This window comes from Gekko japonicus, unplaced genomic scaffold (genome assembly GCF_001447785.1).
Source record: "Gekko japonicus isolate JY-2015 unplaced genomic scaffold, Gekko_japonicus_V1.1 scaffold834, whole genome shotgun sequence".
NCBI lineage: Eukaryota > Metazoa > Chordata > Lepidosauria > Squamata > Gekkonidae > Gekko > Gekko japonicus.
The window spans coordinates 357,498-366,027 of record NW_015165855.1 but is presented as its reverse complement, the minus strand read 5'-3'; positions in this window follow the sequence as shown (position 1 = coordinate 366,027).

Here is an 8,530-nt window from a genome sequence, read left to right as displayed (position 1 = left end):
GAGGGCAGATCTGCACGTCCCCCCCCCCCATAGCTATCAATCCAAAACAGTCCAGTGGAGCCTGAGCGGTGGGTGTTGCCTTCTGACACACTTCCAGTGATGTCAGGGGGTGTGACATATGCAAATAAGTTATGCTAATGAGCTCCTGCACCTCTTTTTCTACTAAATGACCCCTGCATTCAGATGTGGTTTGCCATTGCCTGCCTCCCTGTCATGACCCTGGTATTATTAAACAGAATGGTTTGATTTCAGTTTATAATGAAATCAACTGGACTTAACGATGGCATAAGATTATGCTTCACTCCCTCCCTTGGGCAGATCAGGGACTGGTCATGGAGGAGGAGGAGGAGGAGGAGATTGGATTTATACCCCACCCTTCACTGCCCAAAGGAGTCTCAGAGCAGTTTACAATCTCCTTTCCCTTCTCCTCCCCACAGCTGACACCCTGTGAGGTCGGTGGGGCTGAGAGAGCTCTTTCAAGGACTGCCCTTGAGAGAACAGCTCTGTAAGAACTTATGACTGACCCAGGGTCACACCAGCAGTGGGGAATCAAACCGGGTTCTCCCAGATTAGAGTCCGCACTCTTAATCACTACACTGTCAGGACCCACAGCAACAACGGAGTACACACAAGAAGGTTTTACTTTTATTAAAGCTATAGATGCGTTGACAGGAACACTGCTAGGAATGGCGGGCAATCTATGCGCATGAAAGTTTATAGTACATTCATATCAGCAATACCCAATTACCGAGGTTCCCCCGCGTGCGCGTTAGGCTTGGGAACAAATGGCTAATAAAGCAAAACAGGTAAGAGCTTCCCACGACTCATCCTGGGTAAAGCCAAAGCAACTCCTCCAGTGGCCTTGAGAGATACCCGTTGCTGCAGAGAGGCAATTAAGCGCGAGGGAAGGAATGCGCATGAAAAGGAAACTTAAAAACACTTGGCAGCTTGCTGACATACACCAGACTGGCTGTCCATGATGAGAAACACAGTGTGGGGCGTTGCTGTCCTCAGCTACAGGCCTGGTGGATCATCTGTTTTACACGCCCTGTGGAACTGAGCAAGGTCCCACAGAGTGTGGATGTCACCAGGTAGAGAGTTCCACCAGGTCAGAGCCAGGGACAAAAAGGCCCTGGCTCTAGTTGAGATTGAGAACAGGGACCACCAGCAGGTTTTGATCTTCCGAGCACGGCTCTTTGGGGGACATACCAGGAGAGGTGGCCCCAGACTTTTAAGAGCCTTGAAGCGGATCCGGTACTCAACTGGCAGCCAGTACAACCGGTGAAGCACAGGTTGAATGTGCGTTGACCTGTAAGTACCCACGCTGCTGTGTTCTGGACAAGTTGTCATTTATAGGTCAGCTTCAAGGGTAAGCCCAGTGTAGAGCGAGTTGCAGTACATAAGAACATAAGAGATGCCAATGTTGGATCAGGCCAAAGGCCCATCCAGTCCAACACTCTGTGTCACACAGTGGCCAGAAATACCAGGTGCCATCAGGAAGTCCACCAGTGGGGCCAGGACATTAGAAGCCCTCCCACTGTTGACCCCCCCCCCAAGCACCAAGAAGACAGAGCATCACTTGCCCCAGAGCCCCTATCTATACCTTGTGGCTAATAGCCACTTTGTGGCTAATAACCACTGATAGACCTCTGCTCCAGCCCCTGATCTGGTGGCCCCAAAGTGACCATTGTGTGGATCACTGCGGCAAGATCAGGGCTAGAGAGGAAGGGGGCTACTTGCCTGATCTGGTGTAGCTGGAAGCACACCAGCCTGGCAACGCTCACTACCTGGGCCTCCATAGATAAGGAGGAATCCAGGAACACACCCAGGCTCTTGGGCGGTTGGTGCCAGTGTTAGTGGCACACTGTCCAGCGCTGGGAATTGGCACCCAAACTTTGGATCACCACCACCACAGGACCTCTGTCTTTGATGGATTCGGTCTCAACCAGCTCTGCCTCAACCATCAGGCCACAGCCTCCAGTCCCGCAGTCAAATTGGGTGCGGCGGCGGCTGGCCAACCACCCAGCATCAGATACAGCTGGATGTCATCAGCGTTCTGGTGACAACCCAGCCCAAAGCTCTGCACCAGCTGGGCAAAAGGGTGCATATTGATGTTAATGGAGGACAAACAGAGGACCAAAAAATGGGGAGTGGGGTGTCTTTTAAGCTCCCTGGTGGTCTCCCATCCAAATACTGACCGGGGCCAAACTTGTCTGGTTCCATGGTTTGATGTGATGAGGCTACCCCTGGCCTATCCTGGTCAGGGCATGCTAGGCTGCCGAGTCCCAATATTCCCCCCGCCCCAGTGGGTGCGTTCAGACGGGCCATTTAAGCCGGTATAGAAACCAGTTAGAAATGGAGTACTTACGCACGATCACACTCACAACATCTGCCTCCCGTCCCTAACCATTGCCAACCGTCGCGAACACCCCTTAAACCGGTGTAGCTTGCTACTAGGTCCCCAAGTGGTTTTTTCCTGAGTGCTCTGGTTCTAGCCGCATTTTCCCCATCTGATCGCTTTCCGCCGGTGTCTAGCCACTTCCGCTGGGAAGCCTCAGGCTTCTGCTTTTCGCCCGCCATTTTTTTTTAAGCCTCAGTGATATGCGCTTGGGCGAAGCTTCACCCCGGCATTAATTTTTTTTAAGAAGTGATTCATTTTAGGCTTTGGACGAGTCCAGGATCTCACGGAGGCCAGTTTCGCTGTAAAAGTTTAAAGGGCAGTGTTTCTTCAGGGCATGCTTTTTGGGATAGGGTGTTCTGTGCCTGCGCGAAGATCTCAAATCTGTGCATGGCTACCTATGCGCATGTGGAAAATGTAAAAAAAAATTTTAAACTGCAAACACGCGCTGCTGTGCGCCTAATGTGGACGCCTGGGAGCGATGTGTTGCGCAATGAGGGAGGTGAGTGTGACCGCACTTGCCCCGGATCAAATTAGTCCACTTGGAACCGGAGCAGTTTAAACTGCTCCCGGCAGGCCGTCTGAACACACCCAGTGTGTGGGAAATGATATGGCATCACTGCCTCTGGTAAACTGCGTTTTTCAATGTTTATAGTATTTCAACAAATATTTGGACATTGGTCACACTATGAGGTACATGTGAGCTTTCACAAGGGTAGCAACGTCTCCATCAGATAGCAGCTCTCCAAAAAAACCTCATCTGTCTGTAGCTTTGCTCAGCAGCCTACTTCTTCCATGTTTGGATGCCTGAGCTGTTGCAGGATCCAAACCTGTGGGAGACGAGGATAGTCGTGTACAAAGGCGGTGGGGCAAAGAAGGACATGGTGACTTCTGCAAGAGTGGCACCCCTCTGATGTTCCACGACGCACTGGGGAAGGTGGAATTGTTCTCTCAACCTCTTGGTTAATTATTCTAAGGAGAGGTCCGACAAGCAACCGGCTTCCTCAGCGCATGCGTGCAACTCCCCTCTCTCAACCTCTTGGAAGACAGATTACCCAAAAGGTAACGCATACCAGACGCATATCCAAGGGACGTACAAGATGCCTGGCTGGATCACAACAAGAAGGAGGGAGGGAGTATGTGGAGAAGGTCCTCCCGCCATCTCAGCAGCTGTTAATTGTCAAGACTTTGTCAGCAAGACCCAAGAATTGCTGCCTCAGGGCGACTGCCAATATTGCTAAGCAGCAGGGGTCATTTCCTGCAGGAGCGCACAGGAGCGGAGCTCCGGCAGTAAAGAGCCCAGGGGGTGGGCACATGCAACAAGCCACACCCCCTGCTCCCAGCAGCCCTCAGTCAGAGCAAGAAGCAACCAGGTAAGCTGCAGAGCCCCCCCCCCAGCCCCACGGCCCAAAACAGTCCAGTGGCACCTTTAAGACCAAGTTTTATTCAGGTACAAGCTCCCCCTCCTCTGCGAGGACAGATCTGCACGTCCCCCCCCCCCAATAGCTAGCAATCCGAAATAGTCCAGTGGAGCCTGAGTGGTGGGTGTTGCCTTCTGACACACTTCCAGTGATGTTAGGGGGTGTGGCATATGCAAATAACCTGGGCACTCCATGAAATTGCTGAGCGGTCGGGTTAGAACAGATAAAAGGAAGTCCTTCTTCACACAAAGAGTGATTAACACATGGAATTCACTGCCACAGGAAGTGGTGGTGGCTACAAGCATGGGTGGCTTCAAAAGGGAATTAGATAAGCATATGGAGCAGAGGTCCATCAGTGGCTCTTAGCCACAAGGTATAGATAGGGACTCTGGGGCAAGTGATACCCTGTCTTCTTGGTGCTTGGGGGGGGGGTCAACAGTGGGAGGGCTCCTAGTGTCCTGGCCCCACTGGTGGACCTCCCGATGGCACCTGGTATTTCTGGCCACTGTGTGACACAGAGTGTTGGACTGGATGGGCCTTTGGCCTGATCCAACATTGGCGTTTCTGATGTTCTTATGTTCTTAAATGGTAGGGAGTGGTGATCAGTCAGCCAGCTCCCCCATGCAGTTTCATAAATGAAGGTACCTAGATACCTTCACCAATTTGGTGTCGTGGTTAAGTGCGCGGACTCTAATCTGGGAGAACCGGGTTTGATTCCCCACTCCTCCACATGCAGCTGCTGGATGACCTTGGGCAAGTCATAGTTCTGTCAGAGCTGTTCTTGAAAAAGAGCGTTTTCTGTCAGAGCTCTCTCAGCCCCACCTACCTCACAGGGTGTCTGTTGTGAGGAGGGGAAGGGAAAGGAGTTTGTAAGCCTCTCTGAGACTCCCGAGTGAAGGGCGAGGTATAAATCCAATCTTTTCTTCTTCTTCTAATCCTGCCTGGATGCAGTGCTCTCTTGCCCGGAAGTCCTGCCCGAGTTCCAAGCTGGCAGAGGTTGTTTAGGATTGAGGGAGAGCACTCGGCACACACACAGACGTATCTTCTTTGCTATTACTTCTAGAGGTGAGCCCTAGTAAAGTCTAGCTCAAACTGATGCTCACCCACAAGTTTCTTGTTTGTTGCCCGGGGAGTGGGGGTGGGGCTAGGCTAGGGTCCAGCCAAACCCCTACAGTGCTCTTTCTTGTGTGGTTTTGATATTAGCAGAGAGTCCTACTTGGTTTTGTTGTTATTAATGAGAACCACCAATCTCCTGTATGGGAGACCTCCTGGGCAAAGTTCCCTCTAAGCTGTGGAGTTGTGTGAGCAAAAATTCTACTTTGTGGGCTACTGTGTCAATTAGCTTGCTCTGGAGCCATCCTTCCTGAGCGGAGACAAAAATGTGTGAGCCAGAGGCTAAAAACTGAGCTAGCTCACACTAACTCAGCTTAGAGGGAACACCACTCCTCGGGCCCCACACACATGGCCTCAAGTCCCATAAAGATGGAACGAAGAGCCCATTGCTCCAGGGACGTGGTACTTACTGGGCAGGACACTGGAGGGTGACGGGTGAGCGAGCAACTCGGTGGAAGGCGACCTTTCCTTACAGTATTTCACGTAAAAGGGCTTGAATGCAGAACACACAGGGGAAGAGCCAGTTGTGCCTCTGAGGAAGGTAGCAGCGATGGTCGTGGCCTTGTGCAGAAGTGTGGGAGGAATACTCCTGCCTTTGTAGTCCTCACTCCAACTGTGTCGAATAAAGGAACGGGAACCAGGAAGAGCCCACCTGAGCCTCCTGTGACGGGAGGTAAACAGAGGGCCTGTGTATTCCTGGGGGGGTTTCTCCTGTCCCTGCTGGAGGCTGTAAGCTCCATCCATCACTGGGGGAGACAGATGCTGTCCTGTGATGCTCTCATCTGCTCTACCACCGAAGTCTGGTGGGACCCCAGGGAGCCTTTTCACACACACACATGGCAACCAGTGTTCCCTCTAAGCTGAGTTAGTGTGAGCTAGCTCACAGTTTTTTCACCTCCAGCTCACACATTTTTGTCTTAGCTCAGGAAGGATGGCTCCAGAGCAAACTAATTTATGCAGTAACCAAATCGCCCACTCACGACTTTAATGCCAGTAGCTCACAAAGTAGATTTTTTGCTCACTAGATCTTGAATGGCAACAGTGACTAGAACTTATCCTGCCATTTTTTGCTCGTACCTTAGAGGCCACCCATGAAAAGATGTATCCTGCTTGTGCCCCCATTCTGGGCTCTAAAAAAGGTAAAGGTAAAGGTTCCTCTTGCTCGAAAGCCAGTCGAGTCCGACTCTAGGGTTGCGGTGTTCATCTCCGTTTCAAAGCCGAAGAGCCAGCGCTGTCCGAAGACGTTTCCGTGGTCATGTGGCCGGCATGACTAAACACCAAGGCGCACAGAACGCTGTTACCTTCCCACCAAAGTGGTTCCTAAAGCTGCCTCTTAAAGCACATTTTAAGACCTCCATCCCTTTAATCCGGCCCTTCTTCCTGTTGACTCCCGAGAACTGAAGGCATCTTCTTCTTTTTTAATGAGGAGGGCCCCCCCCCCCACATACACACACACAAGCAAGGAGGAAGGAGGAGAAAATGGCCGCCTCCTTAACTGCTTGGTGGTTAAATTCTGTTTTAAAACAGAAACACTGATGTGCTTCTCTGGAACACAGACAGACCTAGAAACACCCACACACACACGAATACAAGAACCTGATTACAGATAGCAAGCTGGGCGCTTATCCTTTTATTTATAAAATCCTTTTATTTGTACATTATATATAGACTTCACATCTACTCAGGATGAGGCCTGTGGCAGGAAACAACTTCCAGGACACTGATTTGGTTCAAACCGCGGTGGGGAAAGCTCTTGGGGGGGGGGGAGATGGAATAAAAATGCGTGTGAGAGAATTCAACCCTGGAACATGCACTTCACAGTCTGTTGGTCCTGGAACATCACTCAAATTCCACAGTTTCCAAAAATGGTAGTAATGCTTCCCATCAGGTAGCACTTCTTTATTATTATTAATTTATATCCTGCTTTTCTCCCTGATTGAGGACCCAAAGCAGCCTTTCATATCAGTCCCCCCCTCTACTTAATCCTCAACCAATGCTCCCTCTAAGCTGAGCTAGTGTGAGCCAGCTCACAGTTTTTTAGCCTCCGGCTCACACATTTTTGTCTTAGCTCAGGAAGGAGGGCTCCCGAGCAAACTAATCTGTGCAGTACCCAAATCACTCGCTCACAACTTTAACACCACTTGCTCACAAAGCAGAATTTTTGCTCACAAGACTCCACAGCTTAGAGGGAGTGTTGCACACAACCACCACCACCCCTTGTGAGGGGAAGTTAGGCTCAGAGATTGTGGCCGGCCTACAGTCACCCGACGGGCTTCCACAGTCCTCCCAGGTCCTGGCCCGACACTCTAACCAGCCTGTTGTATTAGATTATACGGCTTGGAATTCACTGCCACAGGAAGTGGTGGCAGCTACAAGCATGGACGGCTTCAAAAGGGAATTAGATAAGCATATGGAGCAGAGGTCCATCAGTGGCTATTAGCCACAAGGTATAGATAGGGACTCTGGGGCAAGTGATGCTCTGTCATCTTGGTGCTTGGGGGGGGTCAACAGTGGGAGGGCTTCTAATGTCCTGGCCCCACTGGTGGACCTCCTGATGGCACTGGTATTTCTGGCCACTGTGGGATACAGAGTGTTGGACTGGATGGGCCTTTGGCCTGATCCAACATTGGCATCTCTTATGTTCTTATGTTCTTAAATTAATAATATGATTCCCATAACGCATCTGGGTGGGTGAATACGCTTGAGGGCCACCTCTTTAAGCCCACTCTCTTAACCATTCTGTGGAACCTGCACGGCTGGGGGGGGGCTCCTTTCCCAAGAACAGCTCCTCCTGTAAGCTAGTTGGATAACAGTCAGAAGTTCAACAGGTACTACTAAGTATTCCTGCTCGTCCAAAAGGATCATGGACGTTAACAAGCATTTAAAAAGAGAAGAAGTCAAAGAAGATTATAATGTGAACTGAAAATTTCCACGCTTTATAACCCCATCAAACTGCCCGTATCAACTTCAACCATTTGCTAACATGACAACGTATCACTCATCAGTCTGATCGCTAACAACCTGTCAACAGTCCAGCCACATCAACCAGAACGGCCTTCCGGCACCGGTGGCCTTTGCAAGCTTTTCAGACAACTAAGGAATCTGACATCTAACACTAGAGAGGCTATTTCAAAGTAACAGAGCAGCCACAGGAAAAGCCCCGCCTTCTGACCAAGGCCAACTGGACTACACATGATGAGGGAATGGTTAAGAAAGATTGCACGTGGCTTTATAATTGGAGAAACGGTCCTACAGATAGCAGATCATGAGAGGCTTTGAAATAACCCGAGAGCAATCAATAACCAGTGCAGTTTCCCCCCCAACATATCGGCATACCCCAGGGAGCAAAGTTTTGTACCATCTGAAGCTTCCGCGTTGTCTTCAAGGGCAGCCCCATGCACAGCATTGTCAGGGAAAGGTTGGGGCTCAGTGGCAGAGCATCTGCCTGGCATGCAGAAGACCCCAAGGTTCAATCTCTGGCACCTCCAGTTAAAAAGGACCAGGCAGCAGCTGATGGGAAAGACCTCTGCCTGAGACCTTGGAAAGCAGCAGACACTCTTGAGTAGACAATACTGACTTTGATGGACCAAGGGTCTGA